The sequence below is a fragment of the Dendronephthya gigantea genome, unplaced genomic scaffold (assembly GCF_004324835.1).
Source record: "Dendronephthya gigantea isolate DGI-Jeju-01 unplaced genomic scaffold, DenGig_1.0 000024F, whole genome shotgun sequence".
Taxonomy (NCBI): Eukaryota; Metazoa; Cnidaria; class Anthozoa; order Malacalcyonacea; family Nephtheidae; genus Dendronephthya; species Dendronephthya gigantea.
In genome coordinates, this window is record NW_021163034.1 from 1,566,626 (window position 1) to 1,576,196 (window position 9,571).

Consider the following 9,571-nt stretch of genomic DNA (forward strand, 5'->3'; position numbering starts at 1 on the left):
ACTGTCTTAAAATGGCTTCTTAAGACTATTATCTTTTATTTTAGAGCGGATTTGGTTGGTTTTTGGAACATTGAAAAAATCGTCAAAATTGACTAAAAAGGTAAGGCTTACCCCTTAACAATTTGGTCAATTTTGACCACTTTTCGAACTGTTCAAAAACTGTCTAAAATGCTAAAAATGGCTTCCTCAGACAATTATCTTTCATTTTAGAGCGAATTTGGTTGGTTTATGGAACAATGAAAAATTGGTCAAAATTGACTAAAAAGGTAAGGCTTATCCCTTAACATTTTGGTCAATTTTGACGACTTTTTGAATTGTTCAAAAACTGTCTTAAAATGCTAAAAATGGCTTCCTAAGACTATTATCTTTCATTTTAGAGCGGATTTCGTTGGTTTTTGGAACAAGGAAAAATTAGTCAAAATTGACTAAAAAAGCAAGACTTACCCCTTAACATTTTTGGTCAATTTTGACGACTTTTTGAACTGTTCAAAAACTGTCTTAAAATGGCTTCTTAAGACTATTATCTTTTATTTTAGAGCGGATTTGGTTGGTTTTTGGAACATTGAAAAAATCGTCAAAATTGACTAAAAGGTAACGCTTACCCCTTAACATTTTGGTCATTTTTGACCACTTTTTGAACTGTTCAAAAACTGTCTTAAAATGCTAAAAATGGCTTCTTAAGACTATTATCTTTCATTTTAGAGCGTATTTTGTTGCTTTTTGGAACATTGAAAAAATCGTCAAATTTCACTAAAAAGGTAATGCTCACCCCTTATCATTTTGGTCAATTTTGACGACTTTTTGAACTATTCAAAAACTGTCTGAAAATGTTACAAAAGGCTTCCTAAGACTATTATCTTTCATTTTAGAGCGGATTTAGTTGGTTTTATGAAGAATGAAAAATTGGTCAAAATTGACTAAAAAGGTAAGGCTTACCACTTAACATTTTGGTCAATTTTGAAGACTTTGTGAACTGTTCAAAAACTGTCTTAAAATGGCTTCTTAAGACTATTATCTTTCATTTTAGAGCATATTTTGTTGGTTTTTGGACCAATAAAAAATTAGTCAAAATTGACTAAAAAGGTAAGGCTTATCCCTTAACATTTTGGTCAATTTTAACGACTTTTTGAACTGTTCAATAATTGTCTTAAAATGCTAAAAATGGCTTCCTAAGACTATTATCTTTCATTTTAGAGGGTATTTGGTTGCTTTTTGGAACAATGTAAAATTGGTCAAAATTGACTAAAAAGGTAAGGCTTACCCCTTAACATTTTGGTCAATTTTGACGACTTTTTGAACTGCTCAAAAACTGTCTGAAAATGCTAAAAATGGCTTCCTAAGACTAATATCTTTCATTTTAGATCATATTTGGTTTGTTTTTGGAACATTGAAAAAGTCGTCAAAATTGACAAAATGGTAAGACTTACCATTAAGGGGTACCTTACCATTTTTGTGAAAATTGACCACTTTTCAAAATTTTCTAAAACTGTGTTAACTTGCAAAAAATAGCTTCGTAAGATTAACCTCATTGGGACTTTGAAAAGTCGTCAGTTTTGCCTTCAAGTATTAAAATGCATTATTTTATGGTTAGTATCAACACACTATGCGGTGGCCTAGTGGTTCAGGCTAACGCCTTACCAGGTTGTGAGCGTAGGTTCGAATCCGGCAAGGGAGAATTGCAATTTTTCCCACCTGAATTGCTATTTAATTCAAAGTTCTGCGGATAGGATTAAGTCAAATAAAGAACAAGAGCTTTTGATAAATGATGCTGTGGCCTAGTGGTTAAGGCTGCGGCCTACCAGGTTGTAAGCGTAGGTTCGAATCCTGTATGGGAAAGGTGGGATTTTTCCCTCCGAAATTATTCTTTAATTTAAACTTCATCGAAAAAGATTAGGTCAAATAAAGAACAATAGCTTTCGACAAATGATGCGGTGGTCTAGTGGTTAAGACCTTCGTCTCTCAACCCGAAGACAAATGTTTCAAGCCCTGGCAACAAAAAAAAAATAGCCTAAAAATTTCGGTGTGATCTGGAAGCTTTAAAACAGTTAAAAGACTCCTCGGCCTTTAGTAAAGACTGTAAATTGGCAAAAATTTGAACTAAAAAAAAGTTTAAAAATTTCTCGGGTGCAAAAGTACTTGAAAATCGAAAAAAAGCATAAGAAAAAAAGTTTTAAAAACATGTGTCTTCTAAAAAACCTGAAGAAAGTCAGAAGAAAAATTTAAAAATTTCCCGCTTTTAAAATACTCATGTTTACTTACCATAATTTTTTTTCACGAAAATTTGACAGGGTGATTTTCTCGAGACTGAAAAAATTTAATTTTTTTCACTTTTTTGAAATTCTCTTAGATTTTTTTCTCGACGCGAAAGTATTTTGTCTTGGGCTACCTGTGTCAAGCGAGACACAGGTAGCCCAAGACAGACACAGGTAGCCCAAGACAAAATACTTTCCCGTCGAAAAAAAATCAAAGAGAATTTCAAAAAAGTGAAAAAAATTAATTTTTTTTTTAAATCTTTCAGTCTTGGGCTACCTGTGTCTGTCTTGGGCTACCTGTGTCTCGCTTGACACAGGTAGCCCAAGACAAAATACTTTCGCGTCGAGAAAAAAATCTAAGAGAATTTCAAAAAAGTGAAAAAAATTAAATTTTTTCAGTCTCGAGAAAATCACCCTGTCAAATTTTCGTGAAAGAAAATTATGGTAAGTAAACATGAGTATTTTAAAAGCGGGAAATTTTTAAATTTTTCCTCTGACTTTCTTCAGGTTTTTTAGAAGACACATGTTTTTAAAACTTTTTTTCTTATGCTTTTTTTCGATTTTCAAGTACTTTTGCACCCGAGAAATTTTTAAACTTTTTTTTAGTTCAAATTTTTGCCAATTTACAGTCTTTACTAAAGGCCGAGGAGTCTTTTAACTGTTTTAAAGCTTCCAGATCACACCGAAATTTTTAGGCTATTTTTTTTTTCGTTGCCAGGGCTTGAAACATTTGTCTTCGGGTTGAGAGACGAAGGTCTTAACCACTAGACCACCGCATCATTTGTCGAAAGCTATTGTTCTTTATTTGACCTAATCTTTTTCGATGAAGTTTAAATTAAAGAATAATTTCGGAGGGAAAAATCCCACCTTTCCCATACAGGATTCGAACCTACGCTTACAACCTGGTAGGCCGCAGCCTTAACCACTAGGCCACAGCATCATTTATCAAAAGCTCTTGTTCTTTATTTGACTTAATCCTATCCGCAGAACTTTGAATTAAATAGCAATTCAGGTGGGAAAAATTGCAATTCTCCCTTGCCGGATTCGAACCTACGCTCACAACCTGGTAAGGCGTTAGCCTGAACCACTAGGCCACCGCATAGTGTGTTGATACTAACCATAAAATAATGCATTTTAATACTTGAAGGCAAAACTGACGACTTTTTCAAAGTCCCAATGAGGTTAATCTTACGAAGCTATTTTTTGCAAGTTAACACAGTTTTAGAAAATTTTGAAAAGTGGTCAATTTTCACAAAAATGGTAAGGTACCCCTTAATGGTAAGTCTTACCATTTTGTCAATTTTGACGACTTTTTCAATGTTCCAAAAACAAACCAAATATGATCTAAAATGAAAGATATAGTCTTAGGAAGCCATTTTTAGCATTTTCAGACAGTTTTTGAGCAGTTCAAAAAGTCGTCAAAATTGACCAAAATGTTAAGGGGTAAGCCTTACCTTTTTAGTCAATTTTGACCAATTTTACATTGTTCCAAAAAGCAACCAAATACCCTCTAAAATGAAAGATAATAGTCTTAGGAAGCCATTTTTAGCATTTTAAGACAATTATTGAACAGTTCAAAAAGTCGTTAAAATTGACCAAAATGTTAAGGGATAAGCCTTACCTTTTTAGTCAATTTTGACTAATTTTTTATTGGTCCAAAAACCAACAAAATATGCTCTAAAATGAAAGATAATAGTCTTAAGAAGCCATTTTAAGACAGTTTTTGAACAGTTCACAAAGTCTTCAAAATTGACCAAAATGTTAAGGGGTAAGCCTTACCTTTTTAGTCAATTTTGACCAATTTTTCATTCTTCATAAAACCAACTAAATCCGCTCTAAAATGAAAGATAATAGTCTTAGGAAGCCATTTTTAGCATTTTCAGACAGTTTTTTGAACAGTTCAAAAAGTCGTCAAAATTGACCAAAATGGTAAGGGGTAAGCCTTACCTTTTTAGTCAATTTTGGCGATTTTTTCAATGTTCCAAAAACCAACAAAATCCGCTCTAAAATGAAAGATAGTAGTCTTAGGAAGCCATTTTTAGCATTTTAAGACAGTTTTTGAACAATTCAAAAAGTCGTCAAAATTGACAAAAATGTTAAGAAGTAAGCCTTACCTTTTTAGTTAATTTTTGACCAATTTTTCATTGTTCCAAAGACCAACCAAATCCGCTCTAAAATGAAAGATAATAGAAGATAAGAAGCCATTTTTAGCATTTTAAAACAGTTTTTGAACAATTCAAAAAGTCGTAAAAATTGACCAAAATGTTAAGGGGTAAGCCTTACCTTTTTAGTCAATTTTGACCAATTTTTCATTGTTCCAAAAACCAACCAAATCCGCTCTAAAATGAAAGATAATAGTCTTAAGAAGCCATCTAGCATTTTCAGACAGTTTTTGAACAGTTCAAAAAGTCGTAAAAATTGACCAAAATGTTAAGGGGTAAGCCTTACCTTTTTAGTCAATTTTGACCTCTTTTTCATTGTTCCAAAAACCAACCACATACGCTCTAAAATAAAAGATAATAGTCTTAGGAAGCCATTTTTAGCATTTTAAGACACTTTTTGAACAGTTCAAAAAGTCGTCAAAATTGACCAAATTGTTAAGGGGTAAGCCTTACCTTTTTAGTCAATTTTGACCAATTTTTCATTGTTCCAAAAACCAACCAAATCCGCTCTAAAATGAAAGATAATAATGTCAGGAAGTCATTTTTAGCATTTTAAGACAGTTTTTGAACAGTTCAAAAAGTCGTCAAAATTGACCAAAATGGTAAGGGGTAAGCCTTACCTTTTTAGTCAATTTTGGCGATTTTTTTAATGTTCCAATAACCAACCAAATCCGCTCTAAAATGAAAGATAATAGTCTTAGGAAGCCATTTTTAGCATTTTAAGACAGTTTTTGAACAACTCAAAAAGTCGTCAAAATTGACCAAAATGTTAAGAAGTAAGCCTTACCTTTTTAGTTAATTTTTGATCAATTTTTCATTGTTCCAAAGACCAACCAAATCCGCTCTAAAATGAAAGATAATAGTCTTAAGAAGCCATTTTTAGCATTTTAAGACAGTTTTTGAAAAGTTGAAAAAGTCGTCAAAATGGACCAAAATGGTAAGGGGTAAGCCTTACCATTTTTGTCAATTTTGACGACTTTTTCAACTTTTCAAAAACTATCTCAAAATACTCTAAAATGAAAGATATTAGCCTCAGGAAGCCATTTTTAACATTTTAAGACAGTTTTTGAAAAGTTCAAAAAGTCGTCAAAATTGACCAAAATGGTAAGGGGTAAGCCTTACCATTTTGGTCAATTTTGACGACTTTTTCAACTTTTCAAAAAATGTCTCAAAATGCTCTAAAATGAAAGATATTAGTCTTAGGAAGCCATTTTTAGCATTTTCAGACCGTTTTTGAACAGTTCAAAAAGTCGTCAAAATTGACCAAAATGGTAAGGGGTAAGCCTTACCTTTTTAGTCAATTTTGACGATTTTCTCATTGTTCCAAAAACCAACCAAATCCGCTCTAAAATGAAAGATAATAGTCTTAGGAAGCCATTTTTAGCATTTCAAGACACTTTTTGAACAGTTCAAAAAGTCATCAAAATTGACCAAAATGTTAAGGGGTAAGCCTTACCTTCTTAGTCAATTTTGACCAATTTTTAATTGTTCCAAAAACCAACCAAATGCGCTCTAAAATGAAAGATAATAGTCTTAGGAAGCCATTTTTAGCATTTTCAGACAGTTTTTGAACAGTTCAAAAAGTCGTCAAAATTGACCAAAATGGTAAGGGGTAAGTAAGCGTTATCTTTTTAATCAAATTTGACGATTTTTTCAATGTTCCAAAAACCAACCAAATCCACTGTAAAATGAAAGATAATAGTCTTAGGAAGCAATTTTTAGCATTTTAAAACAATTTTTGAACAGTTCAAAAAGTCGTCAAAATTGACCAAAATGTTAAGGGGTAAGCCTTACCTTTTTAGTCAATTTTGACCAATTTTTCAATGTTCCAAAAACCAACCAAATACGCTATAAAATGATAATAGTCTTAAGAAGCCATTTTTTGCATTTTAAGACAGTTTTTGAACAGTTCAAAATGTCGTCAAAATTGACCATAATGGTAAGGGGTAAGACTTACCATTTTGGTGAATTTTGACGACTATTTCAATGTTCCAAAAACTAACCAAATACGCTCTAAAATGTAAGATAATAGTCTTAGGAAGCCATTTTTAGCATTTTAAACAGTTTTTGAACAGTTCAAAAAGTGGTCAAAATTGACCAAAATGGTAAGGCTTACCCCTTACCATTTTGGTCAATTTTGACGACTTTTTGAATTGTTCAAAAACTGTCTTAAAATGCTAAAAATGGCTTCCTAAGACTAATATCTTTCATTCTAGACATATTTGGTTGGTTCTAGGAACATTGAAAAATCGTCAAAATTGACCAAAATGGTAAGGCTTACCTCTTACCATTTTTTTGCAAAATTGACGACTTTTCAATATTTCCTAAACTGTGTTAATATGTCAAAAATGGCTTCCGAAAACTAATGTGCTTGAGTTTTTTATCATATTTGGTTGGGTTTTGGAACATTGAAATAGTCTTCGATTTTGACCAAAATAGTAAGACTGTCCAAAACGTTAATTTTGCCGAATATTGAGACTTTTCAATATTTTGAAAAAGACGTCTCTCAATCTGAAGACAAACGTTTCAACTCCAGGGAATGCAAAAAAATTAGCCTGAAAAATTTTGGTGTGATTTAGAAGCTTTAAAACAGTTAAAAGACTCCTCGGCCTTTGCTAAAGACTGTAAATTGAAAAAAGTTTGAAATAGAAAAACTGAAACAAAATTAAAAAGTTTCGAGAAAATCACCTTAATACCTTGTTGGCAGGATCTCAAATGAAATACTAATTTAAATGAGTTCACTTTGATGTTTATGATTTATTTTCGCGTCTAAAATGCAAACAACTGTATCTTATTCGTAACTTGTACCTTGACATGACGTTAAAATATCACATACAGATATGCAGTGCCTTAAAGCACTTCTTTCCCAGTAAGTTAGTCACAGTAAAGTACAAGAATTAACAATGTATTTCAATGTGCATAACGCGTATAGTCAGCGAGGCAACAAGCATGCACCTCAGTCGTACGCTCTCATCTGAAATCGCAATTGAAGCAAATATTCAGTTAAACAGACATTGAATATCTATTTCAAGACTTTGTTGTATCAAGAGTCGAAATTCTTGCTGGTCTTGCCGGTTCGTCGTCATCGTCGAATATAAAATACGCTAAGAAAAATGAAATTCAATTATAAAGCGCAATTTCTGTTAACCGCGGTAACAAACAAACAGCAGCTCAAGAATATTACGGCAACGATCCATAATTATTTCATTTAAAAGTTCTTCGAAGAAAGGATTAATTCAAACAAAAAACAATAGCTTATCGACAAACGATGTGGTCGTCAAGTAGTTGTTAAGCCGTTGGTCTCTTTAGTCCAAAGGTTCAAGTATTAGATTTAATTTAGCGTATTTTATATTCGACGAGCCGAATACGATAAAAGTTTTGAAATAAATAGTCAATGTCTGTTTAACTGGATATTTGCTTCATTTGTGATTTCAGATGTAATGCTTGTTGAAAAATAAATCATGAACATTAAAGTGAACTCATTTAAATCGTTATTTCAATTGAGATCCTACTAAAAAGGTATTAAGTAATATAAAACTTCCAAAAAGGATTAAGTAAAATAAAAACTGTAGGCTTTTACCACAAGAACTGATGGTGTAGTGCATGGTGAAGACGATGATCTGCCAAGTATACAGTCGATGGTTCAAGCCCTGGATAAACCGAAAAAGAACAAGGTAATAAAATGAGAATTTGTGAGTGTTAGAGGAGTAGAGCGAGAGGGCGAATATGCCCTCGCCTTGGGCGAGGAGTGGACTGAAGGCTAGTTTCCACTCAGGAAAATTCTGCTTCGGATCGGAACGGACAGGAAAATTTTCTTTATCGGTGAGTTCTCAGGCGGCGCGGTTTACACAAAGGAAACTTTCCTATCCTGTACGATCCAAAGGAGATTTTTCCTGAGTGGAAACTAGCCTTGAGGGGGGTTGCCTTTCCCCCGTCTTCCCTGACTTTCAAAGCAAACTTTCGTCAAACATTCAAGTGTTCAAGTGTATCAGGGGATAGTTAGGGATATCTGAGGATAGGAAAAAGTAGGGATAGATAGGAGTAAATAGGAGGATAAATAGGGGTAAAGAGGTTTAAATGAGTACAAAAATACTTGAACGTTTTATATACTGTTTTCGCACCTATACCCAGTCTGTTTGTACACATATACCCTTATTTATTCTACCTATCCCCTGATTTCCCTAAAGATTAATTTTAATTTCCAAAGATTAACGGAGTATAAACCTCCCCCGAGCAACATACCTACCTCTTTTCTTTTTTACCGCCATGAGAAACGTACCATCCTGTTCTTGATACCTCGATCTTGTACTTGATAGTCAACGACTTTACCACAAAGCTAACGGGTGATTGTTGGAAGCCTACACCAAATTATTCTCCATAAGTCATAACCTTACCATGTAATATTAATAACGAAAATTTCCATCTAAAACGAGATTCGAACCTTCGACTTTCGAGACATGAGACCAACATCTTGACCACGAGAGTACAAGATCTTGTGCCGAACGATTGTGGTCATTTAATTTACTTTCTCCTTTTCACGAAGTTCATAATGAAAAACGGTTATGGTAGGTTTCGAGCCACCAATTTGCCACTTGGAAGACCATTGTCTCCGCCACCTGACTCCAAGAACTTCTGCTGAACGGCTATGGTTATTCAATTTACTTTATCCTTTTCATAAAGTTCATAATTTGAAACGGTTATGGTAGGATTCGAACAATCGATTTACAACTTGGGATACGCTTGTTTTCGCTACTAGACTAAAAGATTTTGTGCTGAACGGCTATGGTTATTTAATTTACTTTATCCTTTTCATGAAGTTCATAATGAAAAACGGTTATAGTAGCATTCGAACCCCCAGCTTGGAACCCAAATATGCTAAAAATCAAAGAGATACTAGTCTTAGAAAACATTTAAAGTCATTTTCAGCATGTTAACGAAGTTTTAGAAAATTTTGAAAAATCGTCAGTTTTACTTTTGGCCAAAATAGTAAGGGGGTACCCATTATATTGATCGACTAAACGGCTTTTCAAAAAAGATTATTCTTTACAACTTTTATATGGTATAAATCGCCATTTATTTGACATTTTTTCATCAACTTCAAAAAACTGTCCGTGGAGAAATTAGGTAACTCTTAGCAAGAAATGCATTTTTGCGCCT